The following is an 11,842-nucleotide window of genomic DNA, read 5'->3' as shown; positions in this document are numbered from 1 at the left end:
TCATATCAACAAATGCATTTGCTTTTCGGTAGCCTAACCCATAAGAACTCCATAGTTAAGCGTGCTTAACCTGGAGTAATTTGGGATGGGTGACCTTCTGGGAAGTTTTCTCGGAAAGTGTGAGTGAGGACAAAGCACACTGGAAAGTCCCGTGTTGATGTGTGGGGACAGTCAATATTCGCTGTAAGTTGCCGGGGGGTTACAAATGGTATCAGAGCCCCTGTGTTGATGTGTGGGGATAGTCAATATTCCCTGTAAGTTGTCGGGGCGTTACAGGGTTCTCATATGTGCTCAATGCTTTTATTGTTTAACTCATTCAGTAAAAGATGTTTGTCTTTATCGATATGGGGACATAGGTAATGTCATGAACTAGTGGATAAGATATTGCATGTTTATTTTTGTTCTTTGCATATAACCACCAAATTTATTCTCTTCTCAAGTCTTACGGGATTAGGTTACATGAAAGTTAAGGCCTAAGAGTCCTTTGGGAAAACAATACTCGGACTTACCCGTTTATATTACTTGATAACGATTTGGTACACTTGCTAGGGACTTAACAATTAGCTAGATTCTGTAATCTTTCTGTTATCTTTTTGGGCTTATATATAGCCCCAGTGTGAATCAAAACACATTCTTTTGGCAGAGAGAAACGTCCAAAGCTATTTCACACACCTTGGAGGAGGTTCCATGGATGTTGAGGCTCCAATCTACCAAGTTAGGGTTATTTCTTCCATTCTTTCATCATATTTCATCTAGTTTCACCATGATTATGCTGAATTAAACCCTAGGTATTTGGGGAACAATGTAATCTTTTGAAACTCTCATATATCCAAATTCTTATTTATTTTATATGCTTGCATATGCTTGATTTATCAATTGTTGGGTTCTTCACCTTTGCTTAATGCTTTTATCGTTTAACTCATTCGGTAAATGTTGTTTGTCTTTATTGATACGGGGACGTACAGTAATCTCATGAACTGGTATTGAATTCCTTGATTATTTTAATACCGCCTAGGGATAGGGAAGGACGATCAATTGTATTTTGCTTCCGCTTATCATGCATTATTAATTATTAGGGGAGACTAGGGATAGCAAGCCAGTAATTAGTAATAGGCTCTTTTCACCAAGGGATTGGGTTAAAGGTAGACTAAGAAAGTTTGCATGACAATATGATAAATAAACTAATTAAATAAGAAGAGTAGATATATGAGGATGGATAAGATGAAATTGTAAACCCCAACAACTTCATTCATCCATAGTTTCTTTTAGCCAATTGAATCACTGCATTTGCATGTTTATTTTTGTTCTTTGCATACACACCTCAATTTAATTATTTTCCCAAGTCTTACGCGATTAGTTTACATGAAAAGTAAGGCCTAAGAGTCCTTTGGGAAACGATACTTGGACTTACCCATTTTATATTACTTGATAACGATCTGGTACACTTGCCAGGGACTTAACACTCGTGTATAACCACAGTAAGTATACAAAACAAATAGTTCAAGCACAAACAAACGTATAAACACAACTTTGCATAATGTGTGCAAGAAACTATTAAAACATTTCTGTTGTTGTCATAATAAAAACACACAAGGGTTTGGGTTTAACTTTAACATAGCTCCCCCTATCAACACTAAGGATATTTTGGTAATCTTTAAATTCAATCAATTAAATCTTTTTTTATCTATCACTTCAGTCAAATTCTGCACTAATTTTTACAAACTTTACTTCCAAATTCATTCTCATTCACTTCCAAATCCCTTAAAAAAAACAATAATAAACTCACTCTCAAATCCATCCACTCCCTCTACCCTAAATCCATCTTTCAAAACGAACACACCCTTAATATATTAAATTGGCAAAAGCAGAAAAGACTCACACATCATTCTCTTTCTTTTCAATTAAAATTACAAATAAAAAATAATTTAAAAGATTATTTTTTGTATTATATTATTTTAGAAATAACAAATATGTTATAAACTTATAGTATTTCAGTTTAAATTATTAACACTTACATTTTATTATTGATTATAGTAAAATAATTTAACAAGTAATAATATTTTAATTTGTCCAAAACATTACATAATTAAAAAAAAATATAAAAAATATTTATATGATTAAACATATATTTTTTAAAACATATATAAATTAAAACATATTTTAAAAATATAAAAATTAAAAACAATTAAAATAAAAATAACAAAAAAATTATATGAGAAAAACTGAGAGAATATAAAAATGGTAAAGAGAAAAGAATATGAAGAAGAAAAGAAAACAGCATGGCCTAGTCTAAACTTTTTAGCATAAGATATTGCTTTCTACACCCCAATTTTGAAATAGTTTTCCAATTCGAAAGGTATTTTTTCAATTTCACTGTCGAAACCCTTTGCCTGTCAGAAACTGTCTTAGACGCCAATTGCTTATTACTCTATAACTAGTTGAAGGGTTTGATTTTCGTAAGTGTTTTCATTATTACTGAGTCTATGTTTATTCTGGAAAGTTTCTATATTGCACAATCGAATTTATTTTTCAGTAAAGTAATATATTTGGGATTGTACAATCGTACCACCTTATTGAAAAAAATACATTTTGAATTGTAAAATAAAAAATATACTTTTTATTTAATATTGAAATTTATATTCCAGTATAAAAGTATTTATGTTTAACATTGAGATTATACAAATTTGGTACGTCTCCCTTTTACACAATCAATCTCTGCATAAATTTGAAATTTTTAAATTTGAGGAGTTACAAGTTGAAATTATGAGGGTGCAAGAACAAATACTATGAGAAGGTGTATTTTGGGCTTCTGAGCATAGCCTCAAACTACGTTTTCTGAGCTTTATGGCCTCCACAAAAGGTTTAATAAATAGCAAATGACATTTCAGTTACAATATTAGTAAGTCTAAAAAACAATTTAAGAAAAATTCATTAAAATAAAATAAATTAGGTTACGCGTAAACTAAATAAATCAAACTAAAACTTAATTAATATTTTTTTAATAATTTAAGCTAAAACATTTAATTAAACTTCATTATTAAATGAGTCAAGTTTGAGTCATTATTTTTGTTACAAGTCAAGCCCAAACTTAAGGAAATTGACTCATTTATATCCCTAATTATGATGATAGTAATTTATATTTATTTAATCTGTAATGGTAACTATTAGTAATTACTATTGCCTCGTAATGATAATAAATGATTGTGCCTATTTGGTTTATAATTGTAGTTAGTATATACTACTATCTCCTAATAATGATAATAAATAGTTGTAGCTATTAGTAGATATTATTATGTGTTACTGGACTTGAATATTGTGACAAGTTTAATTTCAATACTCTATGTAATAAATAATAAATTACTACAATATTTAAAATAAAATTTAATTTTAATATTATAAATTATGAATATAGTATTATTTTCATTTAGTATTTTAAATTAAAATAATAGTACTAAATAATTAAATTTGGAATCAAAGTGGTTGCGGGTCCAATTGTAAAATTCTTGAAATAAAGATGAGTCAACATATATGAATACTTGCTTTAATGAAGGTTGAAATTTGGGTTTCATTTTATTCAAGCAGCGTACTTCATGCTCCACTCATTCTTCACATGCATTAATTTCAATAAATCTTAAATATTTTTTTATTCAAAAAAATTTCAATAATTTTTTATAATTTTTAATCAAGAAATGTGTTATTGAAAATGAAAACAATCACAAATTATAAAAAATGGTCTTTCCAATAGAAATATTAAAATGTATAGCATAATAAGACTGTTTAAGTCTCTACGTTTGTTATGAAGCACGTTAAATCTAGTCATATTTATGTTATAATTAAATTTCGACAGTTTAGTTGATTGATTTAAATGTTTCATAGTAAAGAGAGTTAAAAAAAAATTATTGAACGACAATCTCTCTAATATGTTTATAGAATCAAATAAGTATCTTTTTTCTTAAATAAATTAAAATAGTTGTTTTAAAATATAAAACTAAAAAATGAGTCAAATTTAAAGAAAAAACAATACGTTCAAAAGAAAAAACTAAATAAATAAACATAGTGCCATTGAAACTAATTGTTAGAGTATTATACTAATACTACCCTAACATAACATAGATAAGTTGTAATCTATGTTTGCCACTCACCAGAAAATTGGCAGAAAAGTGGCTACGTATCCAACAAAACCCTAATGTGAGCTAAGGATTCAGTGCATGTCATATGTTTGACCATTGTAGTCCTAATCCTTTATTTTAGATTAAACTTTAAAAAGTTATCAATGGTTACAAATACTCTTATAACTATGTACCATGAATCTAAATATAATTTGTATATTAGAAATTATTTATTTAGTTTAAATATAAACATGTTGACTATGGTAATTCCAAGTATAATTAGGTTTATATTATGATTCGTTTTTGGTGCAGACAGTGTGAATGCAAAGTAATGTTGATTTGATGAAGAAGAAGAAAATTCCTTATGATTTAATGGTGTTGGGTGAGAGAAAAAGTTTTGCAGTGATTAATGGATTATTTATGGAGAAAATTCGGAAGTGGGAAACTTCAACACCTTAAATTAATGTGTGATGAACATAAGTCAAAAACGTTTGGTTGGATTCTCTTACTATCATTTGTCTCCATTAGGCACCCAGAAAAAGAAAGTCTTCTCCGTTAGGCAAGGTTGGAATCTAAGAACTAGTTAGGGTGCCATGCAATCACGTTTAGGCTTATCCTAACCCTGTTTTTCACAAATTGTTTTATTTTTCATTAGGTATAAATAATGATTCTAGGATCCTTGTCATCACCGACATAATGCTCTTTCAGTCAAATTCCATTTATTATCTCTATCGTTCCCATATTATTGTGTTTTTGCCAAATTACAGCAAACTGGAAAGTTTTTATTTTTAATTCATTTTGTTTCTTTAATATTAAAACTCTTATCTGGTATCATGCATGGTATGACTGATAAATGGATAAGTATTTTTTTTTTTTTTAAGTGGTAAACGATAACTTAATTAAATGAAAGGCTATATTTGTTGTTTTCATATTTTTCATTGTATATTTGAGGATTATAATAAAAATAGTAACTATTATTATTATTACTATTACTATTATTATTATCATTATTATTATTATTATTATTATTATTATTAATATTATTAATATTATTATTAATATTATTATTATTATTATTAATTTGATAAAGGTTTTCTTAAGTTTAAGATATAAGTTTCATTTTTTTCCCTCTTTATCATATTTCATTTTTTTAAAGGTTTTTTTTCTCTTTATCATACTTTTTTTTTCAATTTTTTTTATAGGTTTAATTATTTGGATGGTCCTCATTTTGATGATTTTTTTTTTAAATTAGTTCATTTTGTCTTTTTGTTTCATTTGCGTTCCAAAATTCAATAAAACACTTCAATTAAGTCCTTTTTAATAAATGTCATTAAAATTTATAACGATTGTATAATTAGACATACTTATTTAGAGTTGATATAGATGTGGGACGTTAATGTTTTATGATGTGAAAATTTTGGTTGATAACAATATTAAAAAAGTGACTGAAATTGGAAGTTTTTGGGTTAATAATAATTCCTACAATCTACAATTCTAGTTGCTTCCAATAATGCTTCAATGACTTTCAATTGCAAATGTCCATTGGAGAATGAAGGAAGAAGATAATTGGCACCCCAACAACATCATTGATGACATCTCTCATCAACTTATACACCATGGTGGCGCCTGTAGCGATCAAGGATGATGGTGGTGTGAAGGAGTTCTTAGTTTTTGGTGAGAAGTGATTGGTTAATGAGGTGAGAAGAATATGAGGGAAACATAGGGAGAATAACGAAGAAGATGACAAAGAGTGTTGATTTGTAGAGGAAATGGTAATAGATTGAGTAACTTTTGTTTCTTGGTGTGGATTGCAACAACCATTACAAAAGGAAGAAAGAACATTTAGTGAGAGGCAAAGAATAAGGGGAACAAAGTTTACTTGGAGGAAGTGGTTAAGGAAAAGATGAAGGTGCATCGTCAAAGAAAAATGTCAATTGTAGCCTTACCTTTATTCTATTTCACATGTTACATTTTATTCCTTTGGGTTCCATCACTAACATTAAACTTACCTAACTTGTCATATCACATTGTAATCCTTTTTTTTCATTAAATGTTGGTAACAAATGAAATTTCATTATACAATCTTACATAATTTCTCATATAACGAACATTTTAAAATTACAAAAATTGTACTTTTAAATTAAACAAATTTCAAACATAATTGCAGAATAGGAGAAGAAGAGAATTGACACCCCAACAATATCATTGGCAACGTCTCCGATCATGACATCATGGCGCTATTGATGAATCCCATTAAGTACACCATGGTGGCGCCTATAGTGAGTGAGGATGATGGTAATGTAAGGGAACATAGAAAACTTCAATGGAAGAAAATGGAAGAGAAGAAGGACAGAGGAACACCAATGATGCCGACGAAACTTTCAATTATGACCCACATTGTCGAGGACAGTTCCAATTGTGTGGAGATGACATTGGCTTTGTGGTTGAAGAAGGAAAAAACCATAGATGTTTGGCTTCAGTGTCATTCATGTAATGAGGAAGAAGTATGAAGGGTCTTCGTAAGAAACCCTTTTCTGTAATGATATCTTTTAATATTCTTATCAATCCAAATTTTCACATAAAAAAAAATTTATGTATTACATCTGCATCGTGTGCCAATCATTATCGATTTTAATGACCTCAACCAAAAGGAACTTGATTGAAGCATTTTAATGAATTTTGTTATGCAATTGAAACAAAAAACTAAGCAAGGACCAACTTGAAACTTTCCCACCAAAGTAGGAACTATTAATGTACTTTTTTATTTTGATTTTTTCTTTTTTATATTATAGGTGAATTTTCTCTCTTTCATTCTTTACTTTATTTTTCAATTATCAGATCCCATTATTTAAACATTGTTTATGAATAAGAGTGAGTTCATATTTCTTTTGTAATTTATATTTTTTATTCTTAAATTTATATATGAAGGATTTATACATTTTTCAGTTTTAGTTGTTAAAATTTTGATTTCCTGATTTACACATAAGTACATTTTAATTATCTTTTGTGTTAGATTTGTAGATTATTGGTTTTTAATTAGTGGTTTAGTTTATTTGGATTATCTAGTTGGACATTAATTCAATTATAGGTGAGAAAAAAATATATTTCTTATTTACTTAATTCTAAGTTTTTCATGTTCATAGTTTGAGATTTTAAGTTTGATAAATTGTGATTTTGGTATGAAATGCTAAACAAATATTGAAAACTTCATTCAAAATTTAAATTGACTAAATTAGATATAAATTAATACTTATGATATAAGAGGTTTAAAGTTCATTAAGAGTTTGAAATATACATTTTATATTTAATATGAAGGTTGAATTGGTAATTTAAGTATGTACATAGCTGAGGTATGGAATGCTAAACAAATTTTGTGAATTTCATTAAAAACTTAAATTGATTGAATTAGATGCAAATTATAAGTCATGCATTGATGTATGAAGTTTAAAATTTATTAATAGTGTGAAATTTATATTTGATAGGTCTGTTGATTTGGTAATATAAGTATCCATGAAGTTTATATGAATTGTTGAAGTTGAAAAAAGAGGAGAAATGGTGTGAAATGATACAATAAGCAGATAGGAAAAGTTGAAATATGCATGGTTTTGTATAAAGTTGAGATTTATTTGAGTTTTTAAATTAAATGTGACTTGCTGAATTGGTTAAATATGTCAGATATGAGGTACTTGGTAGATTTTGGACATATTATGCACTTAATGAATTTTAGTGGTGTATAATGTATATTGACTACGAAAATTATTAATGAAATATCCATGTTTCACTAATATGAATATTTTAATTATGAGTCAACAAAGTCTCTTGCATGGATATTGGTTTAATATCTCCAAGGAACTTTCCCAATTGATTGTGAACTATCATGTGAGGACATGGGTTCAAATTTTTAGTCAAGTATTAATATATAATGGATGTGTTCAAAATGTGCCTTTGGAAAGTTGTTGAGTTACAAGTTAAGTTAAAATTTTACAAATTCGTAGAAGTTTTACAATGAAACTCAAGATGTCATCCTAAATAAAAGTAATGATAATGATAATAATTATAATAACAACAATAAAAAAGTTGTTGAATAACAAAAGTTGTTTTTGTTTTAGGGTTAGGTCAGACTAAGAACTAAATTTTACGGATACACACTACAAGAAAAAAAAAACAAATAGTGACAAAAATTTAGTCACAAAATGACTAAAACTTGTCACTAATGGATTAGGTTTTATGATTTTGGAACTAAGGCTTGGTTTCAGGTTTGGATTCATCTTGGGATTTTGCATTTAGGAACGAAAGATTGACATTCGAATTTAGAATGCATTTCAGTTTCAGATTTGTAAACATGTTCAATTTGTGTACTACTAATAATTATCATTATCATTGTTTTTATTATGTTTATTTTTATCCTTTATTCTTATTTTTATTATTATCTTTTTAAAGAATTAAGGGTTTATTAAATAATTTTAGGAAGAGAACTATTTGTATTTTATTTTTGAAATATTTTGTATACAAGTGGAAATATCAAAAGATTGAAGAATATATCAAGGGGTATTAATTACAATATATTCAAGTACATTTTTCAGACTGGCCTAATTTGTTCAATAGGCGAGACTAAGTAGCCTAACTAGTAAGGTGAAGTTGTCCAGTAAGCTATGCCAATTCAACGAACGGGAATGTTGGGCCTGGTATGCGAAATTGGGTATTTAAACATGTTTTCACGAGGGTTTCAATCTCTTTTCAGATTCTCACAACTAGAAATGGTCTAAGGTGTTGAAGAGAGGCTCTAGGAGGTTGTTTATGTTGCTGGGAAGCTCTCTCTCCTCCTCCTTAACTATTCATCTTCATCTATGGAGGTTTTTCCCTTTTGGGTTAAGGAGGAAGATGGGTCACAAAATTGGAGGTGGAGATGCAAATAGTAGTTGCCATTGGAGCATGGAACAACTACTAAGTGCCTTAGGAGAGGCCTTGATTATGATCTATGGTTTCAATTTCTTCCTTATTCTTCAATTCTTTAAACCCTAGGTTCTCCATCATGGAGAACTAAAATTATTTTTTGATATTAGATGTAATAAATTGATTTATTGTATATGTTGTGAGGTTAATACTTATGCTTTTCCATTCAATGTTAATATTTGATTTCTATGCTTAATGCTTATGGTGGCTTGAACACCCATAGCTTGATTGTGGTTCTTGATGTGTTGGAAAATGTCTCTTGAACCTAAAACAAAAATTAAGTACCTAATGAAAATTGTATGTAAGGATAAAAATTTCTTTATTTGTAATCTTAAGAACTCTTGAACTTAATGCATAATTTCACTTGTTGATGATCTAATGGATTGGACTTTGATGAGTTATAATAGGTCTAAAGTCTATAGGGATAGAATTTGAGTATATTTGTGAGTTGATTTTAATATGAAATTGGAATTGAGATGTTTATAAATATATGAGAAGGAAGTGAATGAAATCTAGTCTTGACAATTATAAATAATTTTTGTTAAATTTTTGTTGCGCACCACCTGTTTAATTAAAATACAAGAAAAGTTTTTTGTTTTTTTGTAAATTTTGTTGTCTAATTAGGTTGTGAACTGCGAGATTTATCAATTGTTGAACAAGTCTCTTGGGAAAACGATTTTATTACTTATATGATTTGGTGTACTTAACAATTATAGTTGTAACTATCACACTTCTGGCCATGTATGTTAGTAACATCTTAGTTATAGTCATAGGTGGGTTGGACTGTAATGGTGGAAGGTTCGAGATACAATGGAAAGTTCGAGTTAGGGAAAAATGTTCTCAGTTGGTAAATTGTAAATAAAATTGTCAATAAAATGCTTGTTGATGAATTTTATCAATGACTAGAAGAAATTATTCGACAATTACTAACAACCATATATCCATTAATAATTATCAGAATTTGTTATTCCCTTTTCACTTTTTCTTTTACTCCTTCTCTCTTGTATTTTTTTTTATTTTATTCCTATTGTGTTTTCTCCTTTTCTTTTTTTAAGGTTAAATGCCTTTTTTGGTCCCAGTTTTGGTTGGGAAAATTCGAAATGGTCCCCATGTTTTTTTTTTTTGTGTTCAATTTGGTCCTAAAGAACAAAATTGGTGTTCAATTTGGTTCTTTTCAGTAACTCCATTTAAATTGTTAACGGCGAGCTGTCCAAATGTGCAACTCCATTGTGAAGTGTCATTTATTGGCTGACTTGGAGTCCTTTGTGGCATTGTCAGTTGGAATTAGGATTTTTGAAATAGTATTTCTGATTAGGGTTATTATTTTGGGAATAAATTAAAGTTAAGTATTTGTGAATTTTTTATCGTGGTTTGGGAGGGAAACTTGCGAAACTTGCGAGATTGAGAAGAACATCTTTGGGAGAGAACATTAGTGACGTGATGTTCCATCGGAAGCAATCATGTTTGGGAAATCAAATTTGCGAAATCAGGTTTGCGTTCATAATCCCTGCTTTGTGGCATTACTATCTAGCATTTTTGTTGAAGACTATAAAACCTGAAAAAAATTTCGTTTGAGTGTTAGATTTTGGAAAACTTACAAATTTTGTAACAATTGTTGAAATTTATTTAGGGCATTGTTGTGTAATGTATTATAATTGGTTCTGTGAAGGTATTGTGGGTTTTTTGACTTTGATATAGTGGTCACATGTTAGCACTTACTTTTAGCGTTTATATAGTGGTCACATGCCAATAAAGTTTATTTTGTAGGCTTGCATTTGGGATGTCTGAGGAGAGGTTTAATGTTGTGGTCCACCATGGTGGGACCTTAGTACGTGAATATCCCATTGAATATGTTGGTGGGGAAATGACATATTGAAGTGTGGACCCTGACAAATGGAGTTATTTCGAAGTGGTAGATGTTGTTAAAGAATTGGGGTATATTAAAGTGACTAACATATTTTATTGCATTGATAATATTCTACATAAGTTGGTTGATGACAAAGGTGCAATGAACATGGTAGGCATTGCCAAGTATTTAGGGGAAGTTCACATGTTTGTGGTTCACGGTGTGGATGATGACCCAGAGTTGGTTGAAAAAGAAGCAAGTGAACAAGAACAAGAACAAGTTCTTTTCCTCTGTCAAGGAACTTTAGATAGTACAGAAGATAGCCATGTAGGTAGGGAGGGTTTGAATGAAGTGGGGTTGCATGGTTTGGATGATGAAGGTGAGGTGCATAGATTGAATGATGACGTCCAGTGGGAGGAGGAGGAGGAAGTAGGCTTGGAGGATGAACAACAGGTACAATGTTTGAATGAAGTGGAGGTAAAGGGTATGGATGAAGTCGATGGTTTGAATGAAGTGGGGCTACATGGTTTGGATGATGAAGGGGATGTGCATGGGTTCAATGATGACGTACAGAGGGAGGAGGAGGAGGAAGTAGAGTTGGAGGGTGAACAACATGTGTAAGGGTTGGAAGAAGTAGAGGAGGAGGACATGGATGAACAACAGGTGCATGTGNAGGAAGAAGTACACGTTGAAGATTTTACTTCAAGTGTGTCTGATGATGCAGGGGATGTGCATAATCATGAAGGAGAAGGGCATGAAGCACAACGGGATGTTGATGAAGGAGAACGGGATGAAGGATTAGTGGATGTTGATGTAAATGTTGATGAAGTACTTTTGGACAATATAGAAAGGGTTGTATCAGTGGAAGTTAGTGAAAATGAAGAAAGTGGAAGTGAGGATTCAGTTGATATTGCACATGGCCAGAAGAACCCAT

This window comes from Vigna radiata, chromosome 6, assembly GCF_000741045.1.
Source record: "Vigna radiata var. radiata cultivar VC1973A chromosome 6, Vradiata_ver6, whole genome shotgun sequence".
Classification (NCBI taxonomy): domain Eukaryota; kingdom Viridiplantae; phylum Streptophyta; class Magnoliopsida; order Fabales; family Fabaceae; genus Vigna; species Vigna radiata.
This window is presented reverse-complemented; position numbering follows the sequence as displayed.